This window comes from Macrotis lagotis, chromosome 1 (assembly GCF_037893015.1).
Source record: "Macrotis lagotis isolate mMagLag1 chromosome 1, bilby.v1.9.chrom.fasta, whole genome shotgun sequence".
Lineage (NCBI taxonomy): Eukaryota > Metazoa > Chordata > Mammalia > Peramelemorphia > Peramelidae > Macrotis > Macrotis lagotis.
Window position 1 is genome coordinate 40,710,909 of NC_133658.1, and position 14,843 is coordinate 40,725,751.

At 37.0% G+C, this 14,843-nt stretch overlaps 1 protein-coding gene across 4 annotated transcripts in view; it reads left to right on the forward strand.

Annotated features, from left to right (window-relative positions):
• The first annotated feature begins 542 nt into the window (after window positions 1-542).
• The window catches only part of ADGRG5 (adhesion G protein-coupled receptor G5), a 28,744-nt gene continuing 14,443 nt past the window's right edge, over window positions 543-14,843 (forward strand). The window contains exons 1-3 of one of the 4 annotated variants that reach the window (XM_074198590.1): window positions 543-666; window positions 11,599-11,676; window positions 12,944-13,046. The gene's annotated coding sequence lies outside the window, so the exon portion shown is untranslated. The remainder of the gene's footprint in view (window positions 667-11,598; window positions 11,677-12,943; window positions 13,047-14,843) is intronic. The other 3 variants (XM_074198569.1, XM_074198581.1, XM_074198596.1) reach the window with 3 other exon arrangements.

Sequence of the window (14,843 nt, forward strand, 5' to 3'; positions counted from 1 at the left end):
CAGGTTCACACTTGAACAATATAATATAGGGTTCAGTTTTGTTTTATTATTCAGTCATTATATCATTCTAGTCATTTGTACATTGTTTTCCTGATTCTACTTACATGATTCATATCCATCTTCCCTTACTTCTATGTATTCTTCATATTTATCAATTCTTTATTGTACAATAACATTTCAGTATACTAGTGTGCCACAAATTTCTAGACCATTTTAATTGAGGATGTGCAATTTTAAGAAGATTGCCTCCAATGATCAATAACTTATTTCCAATTTATTTCCTGTTCTTCACTACCACCAAAGTCCTAAAATTTTTTCCACTACATACACATATAATACATGTGTGTGTGTGTGTGTCTGTGTGTGAATGTGAGGGGATGATGTGAAAGCACATCAGATTATGGGAAATGACAGTACCAAAGGAGAAGGAGGAACAGATACTCTAATTTCCCCTTTACTCCACCCCTTTCAGGGTGGGGGGCATTTGCATGCTTCAAACAAAAAGAGAAGTGAGTTCTATTTGATATTCCATTTGATGGTAAATATTGCTTGAAGAAAATGAGGAGCAGCTACGACTGATACATTGTCTTCCTTTTTGCTCCTGAGAAACTCTAGGAGATGAGACGTAGTGCTTGAAGGAGAAACAGTATTCTTTCCCAAGTTCAGGTCAGTATGACTCCAATCTCTTTCCTACTATTTCTGGCCTCCACTCTCCCTGCACTACAGTTCTCTTTCTAGACTGGCAAGATCTTGGTGATGTCCCAGGGCAGAGGGGATAGAGGGTTCTCTTGATGCTCTTTCCCAGGTGGTCCTCCTCCCTAGATACCCAAGTCATTCATTTTTTCTACTCCATCTTAGTTAGTGGCTGGCACTCCTTGGTGTATCTCTAGTTGCTCTGGCTGGCAGGGGCAGGGTGAGATAGTAAGGTTTACTGATAGGTAGTTATGGGCTACCCTCTTGTTTAGTAACATCCTTCAACTACTGTGGTTTACAGTGACAGATTTAGAGTCATTTGAGCTGTAAATTCTACTTTACAAGCTCTGCATCTATAAAAATGAGGGAGGAGGCAGGGTTAAATATGAGTATCTCTGAAGAATGATCTAGTCTAATGTTTGGTGCTTTGGGACCCTTTCTAGTGCAAACGTTCTAATGTCTCTTCCAATTTTAAATCCCATGCCACTGTAAGTTATCTGAAGCCTACTCAAACTGAAAGGTAAAGACTTTGATTCCCACCTCTTCTGAAAGTCTTCCCTATCCACTCTAATCTACTGTAAACTCCTAAAATTTTTATAGCATTTGTCCTCTAGTCTATTCATTTGGCTGGATTTTGTGGCTTCATTTCCCTAACCCAACTAACTAAAAAGTTCCTCAGGACAGGAGAACCACACTCCCCTCCCCAACCATCCTCCCTTCCCACCTCAGCTATTGATATAGACTTGTTGTTTGCCCAAATGCCTGTCATAGAAAAGACTTCCTTGTGCCATTGAGGCTGGCTTAGGTTTTATCTTTATGACTATTGGGTGTGATTGTACTCACTCTGTGCTCCAAGTCTGACAAAGTAGTCTCACTTCCATGATCCCCTAAGATGGTGAGAAGGATGAGATTTGATTATTGATCTCCATTGGAAAGATGAAGAAATCAAGGACCACGTCTCTGATACACTATGATGTTAATGGTAGAGTAGAAACCAGGTCTTCTAATTCAAGCTTCCTTCCTAGTGTCAAATAAGGGGTTTGGAACAAATGGTTCCTTAGATCCTTCTAACTCTGACATTTTCTACACTAATATTTCCTCATCTATAAAATGAGGACACTGGACTGAAATCCTTTCCATATCTGATTTCTCTAATTGTAACCCATATCCATACAACGTCCTCTTGTCAACTGGAATTTTTGTTATTTTTCTTCTGGGCTCAGGGAGAAATGTCAATGAATCAAATCGACAGCAGCCAGTGTGTGGGCCCTCACATTTACTTAACCATTTTGGACTTCAGTTGTCCTCATCTGTTAAAGGCAGAAAATACTCTTCCCTTGGCTGTTTTTTTGTGGGGGGGGGGTGTGGTGAGATAGTAAGGGTTACAAAATAAAGTGTGAAAACAATGGGAGGTGTCTACACAAGAAGTCTTTTAGAAGTGGAGGTTGGGCCTTTTGTAGAAGTCAGGTAGCCAGGAAATGCTTCCAACCTAGATGAGAAATCAAACTTCAAAAGCAACGAGGAAGTGAAGATAAGTGGTTAGATTCTGCCCAAAGTGCAGGAACCACAGTTTCTATTTAGATGAGTCACTTCTTGTTTTGTCTCAATGTCCCTGGTGCAAAGTTGGAGGTGAAGTTCCCTTTCTAATTGGCTATTTCCTGGGAGGTGGTATTCATAAAGGGAGGCAGCACAACATGCTGAAAATAACATTAAATAAGTTAAATTAAATTTGGAGTCAGGAGATATAGATTTGAATTGCTGCCCTGAAAATTATTAGCTAGATGTGTGTGGACAAGTCCCATCTTCATCTTCATTTTTCTTTTTTGTAAAACTAGAGATTTAGGCTAGAGTAATATCATGATGTAATGGATGGGATCAGGGCAAGGGTTCAGATTGTATGCCAGATATTTCTTATTTGTTTGACCTTGGAAAAATCACTTGACCTTTTTTGCTGTCATTGCCTCATACGTAATATGAAAGGGTTAAAATTGGTAGTCTTTAGCTTCCTTCCAGCACTCAGACTATGGTCCTATGACTAGATTATAGCTAAATTAGCTCCGTACCTTAATAATAATGATAGCTAATGTTGATATAGCATTTAAAAATTCACATTTTAAGGTTTATATAGTATTTAAGGTACTTCCAAAAGTATGGCATTTAAAGAGGTACTATTATGATCACTTACAGATGAGAAAACTAAGACTGAAAAAGGATCAGTGACTTGCCTTTTCAGGTTCCACAACATGCAAAGGTCAAACTCTGGTCTCTGATAGCCACCTACCACTCTAAATCTTAAGAATCTACTCCTTAACTGACTCTTCCAAGGGCTTTCATAACTTTACCCCACATCCTTCCTTGCTCATTTTCCTCCATAGTCTAGGGGTTTTTCACCATTTTTTGTGTCTTGGACTCTTAAAGCCTATGGAGATCTCAGAATCATGTCTGAAGTCAGGAAAGGGAATGCTCCATTTCAGTTAAGGATTAGTGAAGAGAAATATACCATTTCTCCCCATCTACATTCACACAATCCCTAATTCTAGTTAAGGATACCTGGGGATCCCTGGGATCCAGGTGCTCATAGTTGAGGATGGGGTTGGGTTGGCAGACTGCTTCCCCTTCTTCTTGGACCATCATTGCAATAGCATCAAATAGCTGTTTAGGCCATTATGACTCTTCTCATAATTTAACCTTCATCTCCACTGTAAGTTAGAGAGTTTATCGTTAGGAAATGGAGGTTCCAATCCCTTTTGGGATGTAGAGCTTCTAGTTCTCAATGAAAATTAAGTCAAAAGAGATGGTGGTATCCTGGTCAGCTTCTTTGATGGGCTTCAGGTTGTCCAGTTAGTGTGGAGGTGGTCTAATGTTCACAGAAACAAAATAGGTTTATTTAATTTAATTGAAAAAGCATGTATTCTTACACTATGCTGCTTACAAGAAACTCATTTGAAGCAGAGAGATACATATAGAGGAAAGCTAAAAGTTTGGAGCAAAATGTATCTTGCCTCAGCTGAAGTGAAAAGAAGCAAAAAAAGCAAAGTAGCAATCCTTATCTCAGACAAAGCATCTGCAAAAATAGATCTCATTAAAAAGGGATAAAGAAGGAAACTATATCCTCCTAAAAGGTTCCATAGACAATAAAGTAATTTCAATACTTTCAATTTCAACACAATATGCATGCACCCTATGGTATAACATCCAAATTCTTAGAGGAGAAGTAGAAGGAGTTACAGGAAGACACAGACAGCAAAACTCTACTGGTGGGAGACCTCAACATCTCACTCAGATTTAGATAAATCTAATCATAAAATAAACGAGAAAGAAGTTAAGGAGGTAAAACCCAGACATGATAGACCTATGGCAGAAATTGAATAGAGATAGAAAGAAATATACTTTCTTTTCTGCAGTACATGGTAATTACACAAAAAAGTGATGTACTAGGGCATAAAAACCTAGTAATCAATTGCAGAAAGGCGGAAATGGTGAATACCTCTTTCTCAGATCATAAATTCAATAAAAATCACATGCAATATTGGGCCAGGGAGATATAGACCCCAAATTAATTGGAAACTAAATAACCTCATTTTGAAGAATGAGTGGATCAAACAAGAAATTACAGAAAGAATTAATGATTTCAACCTAGATAATGACAATAAATGAAACAACATACCAAAACTTATGGGATACAGCCAAGGCAGCTGTCAGGGGATACATTATGAATAAATTAGAGAAAGAGAAAATCAATGAACTAAACATAAAAACATAAAAAAATTAGAGAAAGAACAACTTAAAAACCCTCAAATATCAAATTAGAAATTCTAAAAATTAAAGGAGAAATTGATAAAATTGAAAGCAATTGAACTAATAAATAAAACTAAGAGTTGGTTTTGTGAAAAAACCAATAAAATTGATAAACTTCTGATCAATTTTATTTAAAAAAAGGAAGAAGAAAACCAAATTGCTAGTATCACAAATGAAAAAAATGAAGTCACCACCAAGGGGGAAATTAAGGTAATAATTCAGAATTATTTTTCCCAACTATATGCCAATAAATTTGATAATCTAAGTGAAATGGACAAATATTTACAAAAATATAATTTGCCCAGGTTAAATGAAGAGGAAATTAAATACCTCAAGAACCCTACCTCAGAAAAAGAAATTCAACAAGCCAATATTGAACTCCCTAAGGAAAAATAGGGTCAGATGGATTCACAATGAATTCTGTCAAACATTTAAGGAACAATTGTTTCTAATTCTATGTAAACTCTTTGGAAAAATAGATGAAGATGGAACTTTGCCTAACTCTTTCTATGACACCAATATAGTACTGATACCTAAACCAGAAGAGTTAAAACAGAGAAAGAAAATTATAGATATATCTCCCTGATGAATATAGATGAAAAAATCTTAAATAAAATCTTAGCAAAATGTAGGTGGTGCAGTGTATAGAGCACCAGCCTTGGAGTCAGGAGTACCTGAGTTCAAATTCAACCTCAGACACTTAATAATTACGTAGCTGTGTTGCCTTGGGCAAGCTACTTAACCCCATTGCCTTGAAAAATCTAAACAAAAAAATGGCTACAACAAGTTATCACTAGGATAATACATTAAGACCAAGTAGGATTTATTGCAGGAATGCAGGGTTGGTTCACTATTAGGAAAACTGTTAGTATAATTAATGATATCAATAACAAACCTATCAGAAATTATATAATCATATCAATAGATGCTGAAAAAGCTTTTGACAAAATACATCACCCATTCCTACTAAAAACACTAGAGATTATGGGAATAAATGAATTATTCCTTAGAAAAATAAGCAGTATCTATCTGAAATCATCAACAAGCATTATATGCAATGGGAATAGGCTAGAGGCATTCCCAATAAGATCAGGGTGAAACAAGGATGCCCATTATCACCACTACTATTTAATACCATATTAGAAATGTTAGCTTCGGGGCAACTAGGTGGCACAGTGGATAGAGCACTGGCCTTGGAGTCAGTCGTACCTCAGTTCAAATCCAGCCTCAAACATTTAATAATTACCTAGCTGTGTGGGCTTGGACAAGTCACTTAACCCCCTTACCTAGAAAAAACTTAAAAACAACAACAAAAGAGAAATGTTAGCTTCAGCAATAAGAGAAGAAAAAGAAGTTGAAGGAATTAGAATTGGGAAGGAAGAGACAAAACTCTCACTCTTTGCAGATTACATGATGGTCTACCTAGAGAATCCCAAAAAAATCATCTAAAAAACTACTAGAAATAACAACTTTAACCAAGTTGCAGGATATAAAATAAGCCCTCATAAATCCTCAATATTTCTATCTATGACTAGCAAGATACACCAGCAAGAGTTAGAAAGAGAAATTCCATTTAAAGTAACTTCAGACATTACAAAATTCTTAGGATTCTACCTGCCAAGGCAGATTCAGAAACTTTTTGAAAACAATTACAAAACACTTCTCACACAAATAAAGTCAGACTTAAATAACTGGGCAAACATCAACTGCTCATGGATAGGTCAAGCTAATATAATAAAAATGACAATCCTATCTAAATTAAACTTCTTATTTCATGCCCTATCAAATAAAATTAAAAAAAATAACTTTAATGAGTTAGAAAAAACTCTGTAAGTAAATTCATATGGAGAAATAAAAAGTCAGCAATTTCCAAGGATTTAATGAAAAAAGTACAAAAGAAGGGCCTTTAGCCCTACCAGATCTAAAAACTGTCTGGTATTAGCTAAGAAATTCAGTGGTGGATCAGTGGAATATACTAGGTGCAAGACCAGAAAAGGATTATAGTAATCTGCTGTTTGATAAACCCAAAGAGTCCATCTTTTGGGGTAAAAAACTCTCTCTTTGATAAAAACTGTTGGGAAAATTGGAAGTTAGTATGGCAAAAAATTGGATTAAACCAACACCTCACACTCAATACCAAAATAAGATCAAAATGGGTACAGGATTTAGAAATAAAAAGCAATATTATAAACAAAGTAGGAGATCAAGGAATAGTTTACCTGTCAGATCTATGAAAGGGAAGCAGTTTATGATCAAGGAAGAGATGGGAAGCATCATTAAAAACGAACTAAGTAACTTCAATTACATTAAATTAAAAATCTTTTGCACATACAAAACCACTGCAACCAAGATCAAAAGAAAATATGGTAAATTAGGAAACAATTTTTACAATTAGTATTTCTGACAAAGGTCTCATTTCTAAAATATACAGAGAACTGAGTCAAATAAAACAAAGCCATTCCCCAATTTACAAATGGTAAAAGGATATGCAAAGGCAATTTACAGATGAAGAAATCAAAGTGATGCATAATCATATGAAAAATTGCTCTAAATGACTACTTATAGAGAAACACAAATTAAAGCATGTCTGAGGTGCCATCTCACACCTTCAGACTGGCCAATATGACCAGAAATGTTGGAAAGGATGCGAGAAATCTGGGGCACTAATACACTGTTGGTTCTGGAGAGCAATTCAGAATTACACCCAAAGGGAATCAAAAATGTGCATATCCTTTGATCCAGCAATACCACTACTGGGTCAATACCCTGAAGAGATCATGAAAAATGGTAAAAGCATCACTTGTACAAAAATATTCATAGTGGCCCTGTTTGTGGTGGCAAAGAATTGGAAATTGAGCGAAAGTCCATCACTTGGGAAATGGTTGAACAAATTGTGGTATATGTATGTCATGGACCACTATTGTTCTATTAGAAACAAAGAGGGATGGGAATTCAGGGAAACCTGGAAGGATTTGCATGAACTGACGCTGAGCAAGATGAGCAGAACCAGAAGAACATTGTACATCCTAACAGCAACATAGGGATGATGATCAACCTTAATGGACTTGCTCATTTCATCAGTGCAACAATCAGGCACAATTTTGGGGTATATGTGATGGAGAATACCATTTGTCTCCAGAGAAAGAATTGTGGAGTTTAACCAAAGACCAAAGTCTGTTACCTTTATTTTTCAAAAACCGTTATCTTATTATCTTATATTTTATTTTTTTTCCTTAAGGATATGATTTCTCTCTCATCACATTCAACTTCAATCATTGTATACCATGGAAACAATGTAATGACTAACAGACTGCCTTCTGCAGGGTTAGGGTTAGGGTTAGGGGGAGGGAAGTGGGATTAGAGGAGAAATTGTAAAATTCAAAATAAATTAATAAATTTAAAAGAAAAAATAGATGAACAAACTAAAAAAAAAAAAGAAAGAGCATTTATGAAATACTTACTGTAAGAACAGTGCTGTGCTGTGGGTGGAGAAAGTCCATAGAAAGTAGTCTGTGCACTCAAAATTTAAATGATAGGCTGCTCTGTGACACAGTGAATAGACTGATGGACTTCAATCAGAAAGCCTTGATTTCAAATCCTACCCCAGATGCTCACTAGCTATGTAACCCCGGCTAAGTCACATATGAGACTAACAATAACACTTCCCTCCCAGGGCTATTGTGAGAATCAAATGAGATTATCTACAAATATATTATAAACATATAACATATATTAAGATAAAATATAAAATATTTATACATTAATATACTAAATCTATTTTTGTAGTATATGCTAATATAATTATATATTCTTTATGCTAATATGATGAGCATATGATTAATAGGCTATAATAAGCTTACCGTGCTTTACAAATATTCAGGTGTTCTATATATCACTTTTTACAATCTATTGGAAGGGGATGAAACCCAGAAAAATAATGCATGATCTTACATGATATTTCAAAGAGGTATAAGACAAAATCTATGCCAGGTTAGAGAAGGAAGCTTTCACCTAAGAGGGCATTAGAGAAGGATTCTTGGAAGAGATGACATTTAAATTGCTCTTTAGGGGATTATTAAAGACAAAGAGGAGGAGGGATTTTCTGCTCTCACACCACATGTGGGCCAGCCCATTCTCCCAAATAAGCTCCAGTACAAAAAAAGAATAACCCACCCTTTGACTTCAGACCTTTCTGCACCTATTGTGTCTGTTCTCCACTTAGTGATGGAAATTTTCATGCCTGGTCATAGATTTCATATCCTATTTCATTCATGAACTCCTGTATGGCATCATTCAAATTTCGCTCAGCACCTCCTATCATTTGGTTCCTCATTCTCATCCCTCTCAACCCTTCCACCTCAAAGTTTTCCCCTTACTCCAACCCTTCCATTCTACCTTCCAAAATGTTTTCTAGGCAACAAATGTTCCTTCATTTTAAATTTTTTCCTCTCCCACACCTTCCATCTACAAGCTCTTAATGAAACGCAATTCCTGGCCATCTTTTCTTTGATTGGCTGCACTATCATTCTCCTTGGCTTACTGATTTCAGGTATGGAGTTGGAATATTCCTCGCTTTCTATTGGCCTTTAGAGTTTCCCCCCTTCCTTCATTTCTTAGTAATCTCTTTTCCTTTGAGATTCATGTTATTCATAACTGCCAGTCATTCAAGATTCTGGTAGCATTCTGAATCTCCAAGTTCTCTATATAGAGGTAGATGGCATTTTTCATCATGAGTCTTTTGGAATAGTCAAGGATCATTGTATTCATCAGAGTTGTTAAGTCTTTTATAATTGATTATTGCCATGGATTAATTATCATGTTTATACTGATGCTGATTCTTAAATTTACCTATCCCACCCCAGCTTCTCTACTAACCTCCAATCTCACATCTCTAATGGCCTTTCAGCCATCTTGGACTGAATGTTCAGTAGATATCTTAAACAGATATCATTATCTTTCCCCAAGCCCCAGTCTGTCTCCCTCCTACCTTCTCTTTTTTTTTTAGGTTTGCAAGGCAAACGGGGTTAAGTGGCTTACCCAAGGCCACACAGCTAGGTAATTATTAAGTGTCTGAGACCGGATTTGAACCCAGGTTTTCCTGACTCCAGAGCCGGTGCTTTATCCACTATGCCATCTAGCCGCCCCAACTACCTTCTCTTTTATCAAAGAGGACAACATCAATCTCCCAGTCCCTCAGGCTCACAATAGGCCTAGTCTCTCCACTGTCTCTCATCTCTCCCCCCTGTCCTATTCAATCCTGCAGATTTCACCCTTGCAACATCTCTTGAATAAGCCCCCTTCTCTCTTCTAATACTACCTTTCCTCTATAGCAGGACTTCATCACCTCACAGCTAGATCATTGTAGCCTGCAATTGGATATGCTTGCCCCAATCTGTCCCCACTCCAATCCATTGTCCATTTAATCACAAAAGTGATTGTCTTGGGGCACCTAGGTGGTACAGTAGATAGTGTACTGGCCCTGGAGTCAGGAGTACCTGAGTTCAAATCCGGCCTCAGACACTTAATAACTACCTAGCTGTGTGGCCTTGGACAAGCCCCTTAACCCCGTTTGCCTTGCAAAAACCTAAAAAAAACCCTGATTTTCTTAAAGCTCAAGTCACCCTCTTTCCTCCATTGATTAACTCCAAAGGCTCCCATAGCTTCCAGGACTAAACACAAAATGTTTGATTTGACATTCAAAGCTCTACAAACCCAGCCTCTTACTTTTCCAGTCTTCTGACCAAAATGTACTCTTTTGTTCAATGAAACTGATCTCTCAACTGTTGCATGAACAAGACAGCTCACCTTAGATTATCTCTGGCTGATCCCTATGCCTGGAAAGTCCTCCCTTCTCTACTTCAACTCTTGCCCTCCCTCAATTCCCAACTAAACTCTCACTTGCTACAGGAAATCTTCCCCAACTCCTCTTCATTCCAATGCCTTCCCCCTCAATTATGTTCTATTTCATATATACATATATATATATATATATATTTATATATATGCATATATATATATATATATATGTATATCTTGCTTTGTATACTTTTTTTTGCTTATTTTCCCCCCATAAGATTATAAGATCTTTGAGCACAAAGACTGCTTTTAGGTCTTTTTTTGTATACCTTTAGAATACATAGTAGGTGCATAATATATGTTTATTGATTGAGTGAGTGAGTGTGCTCATTCTAGGAGTGGGGAGCTTGAACAAAGGTGTTAAGGAGGTAGGAGAACTCATTGTATATTTGTGTATAGGGGCAGAAGAAAATTTCCTTAGAACCTAGAGTGCCCAGAAGGGACTCTACTATGGCAAAATAGAGTAGCACCTGAATTCCAGGCAAGGAATTAGAACTTTTATTAGGCAATAGAAAATCATGGAAGGTCTGTGTGCTTAGCATAGCATTACTTAATAAATTCCAATGTCTGATATTTGAATAACGGAGAGACTTTGCCAATTCTATAGAAAATTAGTCGACAGGACTTCTTAACCTCTTTTGTAGTCTGGTAAAACATAGATCCCTTCTCAGAATGTTTTTAAGGCTTATCAAGAAATCAACAAGCATTATTGGGGATATAAAGAAAAGGGAAAAAACCAGTCCTTTTCAATGAGCTCTAACGGGGCAAACAACTATGTACAAACAACTAAGATATATACAAAATAAACTGGATATAATTAACATAGGGAAGGCAATAAGGGGGAATTAGGAAAGTTTTTTTGAAGAATATAGAATTTTAACAAGAATTTGAAGGAAGTCAGCAAAGTCAGGAAATGGAGATGAGGAGGGAGAAAAATCTCCCATTTTCTCCTCTCTTCAGTGCATCCTCCACACAGTTGTCAAAAGAAGTTTTCTCAGACATAGGTATCATTATCCTGCTCAAAAACCTTCCATGATTCTCTGTTCCCTCGTGTATAAAATACAAATTATTTAGACTGGCAAGTCAAGGCTTTTCATATATCACATCCAATCTAGTCTTCTTGACTGACTTATTTCCCATTACTTGCCTTTCATGCACTTTCATTACGACTGGTAATTTCCTACCTCCATTCATGTACACAAGTCATCCCTAATGACTGGAATGTATTCCCTACCCATTTCTGTCTTTCAGAATCCTCATCTTCTTTCAGTGTTCATCTCTGGTACCATTTCCTCTGGTGAAACCTGCCCTAACCCTTTCCATTTTGTGGTTAGTATTCTCTTCCTCCTCAAAATGATTTTTATTTACTTAAAATTTGAGTTCTTTGTGGACTGTCTTATTTTATTTCTCAGTTTTTCAGAACATAGAACAATGCCTTTAACTTTGTGCTTGTTTAACTGAATTCAAAAGTACACCAGTTTCATGAACAACTATATTCTCTAAGTACATAGATATTTAAAATTCAGTTGTACAACCTCACTTCACAGAGAACAAAGATTAGTGATGAGTTTACATTAAATAAATTGGCAAAATCGTTTCATTTTCCACCTGTTTGTTGTCTTTTCTGATGACTGCTGCCATGAAAGATCTGGTTTGGTTGCTTTCAGGAGCAGTTACATGGTGCAGTAGATAGAGCATTGGCTTTGGTATCAGGAGGACAAAAATTCAAATCCAGCCTTAGACATTTGACTCTTTACTAGTTGTGTGACCTTGGCAAGTCACTTAACCTTGACTGTCTCACAACCAGAGCTATCACCAATCGTCCTGATTCATATCTGAAGATGGCTCTGGAGGAGAAAGTGAGGTTGGTGATTTAGCACCTCCTCACTCAAATCATGTGCTTGCCATGGTTTCACCTCTCTGATGTTGTGGTCTTCTTGAAAATGAAGGGCAAACATTATTTTTAATGGTTTAGTTGGTTTTTATATCAAGATTATTTTATCCTTTGTGGGTTTGTGTTTCTGTTTTGCAATTTTTTGAGGGAATAATTGCTAGGAATCTTTTGTCCTCCTGAATCATACTGTTTTGCAATGAATTTTATCATAAATCAAGATGATTCATTTGCTTGTTTATTTAGCAAGGAGACTGAATTTTTGCTTGCTGAGTTTCTAGGTTCCTTTGACCACCTTGTTACTGTGACAGTAACATCATTTAAACTAAATGCCTTTGGCATAAAGGAAGGCTTAAAGCCATCTCCCTGCTGCTGCCTCCCATAACTTCAGAAAACTTAGGGATCCTCTTATCAATCCAACTCCTAGATTTTACAGAGGTATAGCCCAGAAAGGAAATGTGATTTGTTCATGTCATTCATTCAACTCTTCCTGAAGGTGAGAATGAACTAGCAATCAAAGAAGTCTACTTCTTTTAGACTCACAGGTAGGTTAAACTGGAGTACACTTGGAGTCTATCTTATTCAGCATTTTGCATAAAAATAAACAGAACCCTAGGGTTAGTGTAAGAGCATGCCCCTGGTCTTAACCTAGTATTTCTGTGCCCCAGTTGTAATTGAGATATTGAAATCTAACTTCTTTCATAGGAGGCAAAGGCACCAGTCCTTCTATAACAGCAATCAATAATTGGTGATCTCAAGACTCAAGATAAACACGTAAGCAGAGAAGGGGACCCTTCATTACTTTTAGGTATACCCTAACCCCAAGTTCACTGTACCATCCACTTTACTTCTCCTGGAGAAAATTTAAGCATTTGGGGGTGGTAAAGGTTTCAGAGGAAGAAAAATTTACTGGAATTGGGGACTTAGGAACAGGATTTCCTCTACTTTTTTGTCCTTCCTGAAATGTCTCCTTGAATCAGCAAACCCTCCAGGGGAAATTAGATATGAGAACTCCTATGCCTAGGAAACATTATATATTTCCAGGGTGGCCCAGTCCCTATTTCAGAAGACCTAGGATCCCCTAAGGAATCTCCTTTTCTCTCCCCTAACAGAGAAGACCACCACACTTACAACTTGGTCCTTATTCCTATCCTATCCTACCTTCTCTCCTCTCCTGGGAACTCTTAACCTTGGGGAAATTTGAGAAGGCAGGAAACTTTAAGAAAAAGACAAACTCTGGATTAGAGAGGCATGTATCCACAGGAAGGCACAGACTTCCAGGAAGGATCTCCACTCCATCTCTCTCTCACCCCACCAAAGACTGTTTTCACTTTTTCTGAAGTCCATTAGAGGAAAGGAGCACCTACCTATTTTTCCCTTTGATTTTCTTTTCTTATTTTTAAATTGATATTTTATTTTTATTATTACATGTCATGAAAGTTTTCCAACATTCATCCACATGCACATGCATATTTTTAAGTTACAAAATTTCCTTCCACCCTCCCTTCCTGCCCTCTCCCCTCTGTGGTGAACAGTCAGATAAATATTGTACATACCCACTAAGTTTAACATGTTTGCAGGTTAGTCATTTTTGGAATGAGGGAATAGGCTCAAGGGAAAAGAAAGAAAACCATGAGATGGAAAAGAAATACATAAGAAAAAATTGTTTAAAAAGTTAAAGTGGTGTTCATTCAGATTCCATAGGATTTGGGGTTTTGTTTTGTTTTGTTTTTCTTCCTCGAGGGTGACAGTATTATCCATAGCCAGTCTCCTAGGGTTGTCCTAGCTCTCGGAATTGCTGAGAGGAACTGCATCCATCAAGGTTGTTAAACTCGCAGTGCTGTTGTTGATGTGTACAATTTTCTCTTGGTTCTGATTCCTTTACTCAGCATCAGATTCTATAATTCATACCATATTTCTCTAGAGTCTGACCATTCTTGATTTTTGTTTTTGTTCTTAGGTTTTTGCAAGTCAAATAGGGTGAAGTGGCTTGCCCAAGGCCACACAGCTAGGTAATTATTAAGTATCTGAGGTTGGATTTGAACTCAGGTACTCCTGACTCCAGGGCCAGTGCTGTATCCACTGCACCACCTAGCTGCCCCTCATTCTTGGTTTTTTTATAGAACAATAGTATTTCATAGTATTCATGTACCATAACTTGTATAGCCATTCCCCAATTGATGGGCATCCCCTTAATTTTCAGTTCTCTGCCACTACAAAAAGAGATATTGTGAATATTTTGGAACATGTGGAACTTTTCCTGTTTTTTTATGATTTCTTCTGGATATAAGCCTAGTTCTGGTATTGCTGGTTCAAAGAATATGATCAGTTTTATTGTAAGGAGCACCTTCTTAACCAGTTGCTGATCACTGAAAAATTATTTGGAGCCTTTCCAGCATGGGAGAATCTTCTAGAACTTGTGCCACATCATCATAGTCTTCAAAAATACAGTTGCCTCATACCAAGGAAGACAAAATGAAAGAAGTATGATTAGACAATATACTGTTTTGGAAAAGACCTAGGAGAGTATAATAGACTTCAAGTTCAAATGAGTCAACAGTGAAAGATGGCAGCCCCCCCCCCAAATCTAATGCAATCACAGACT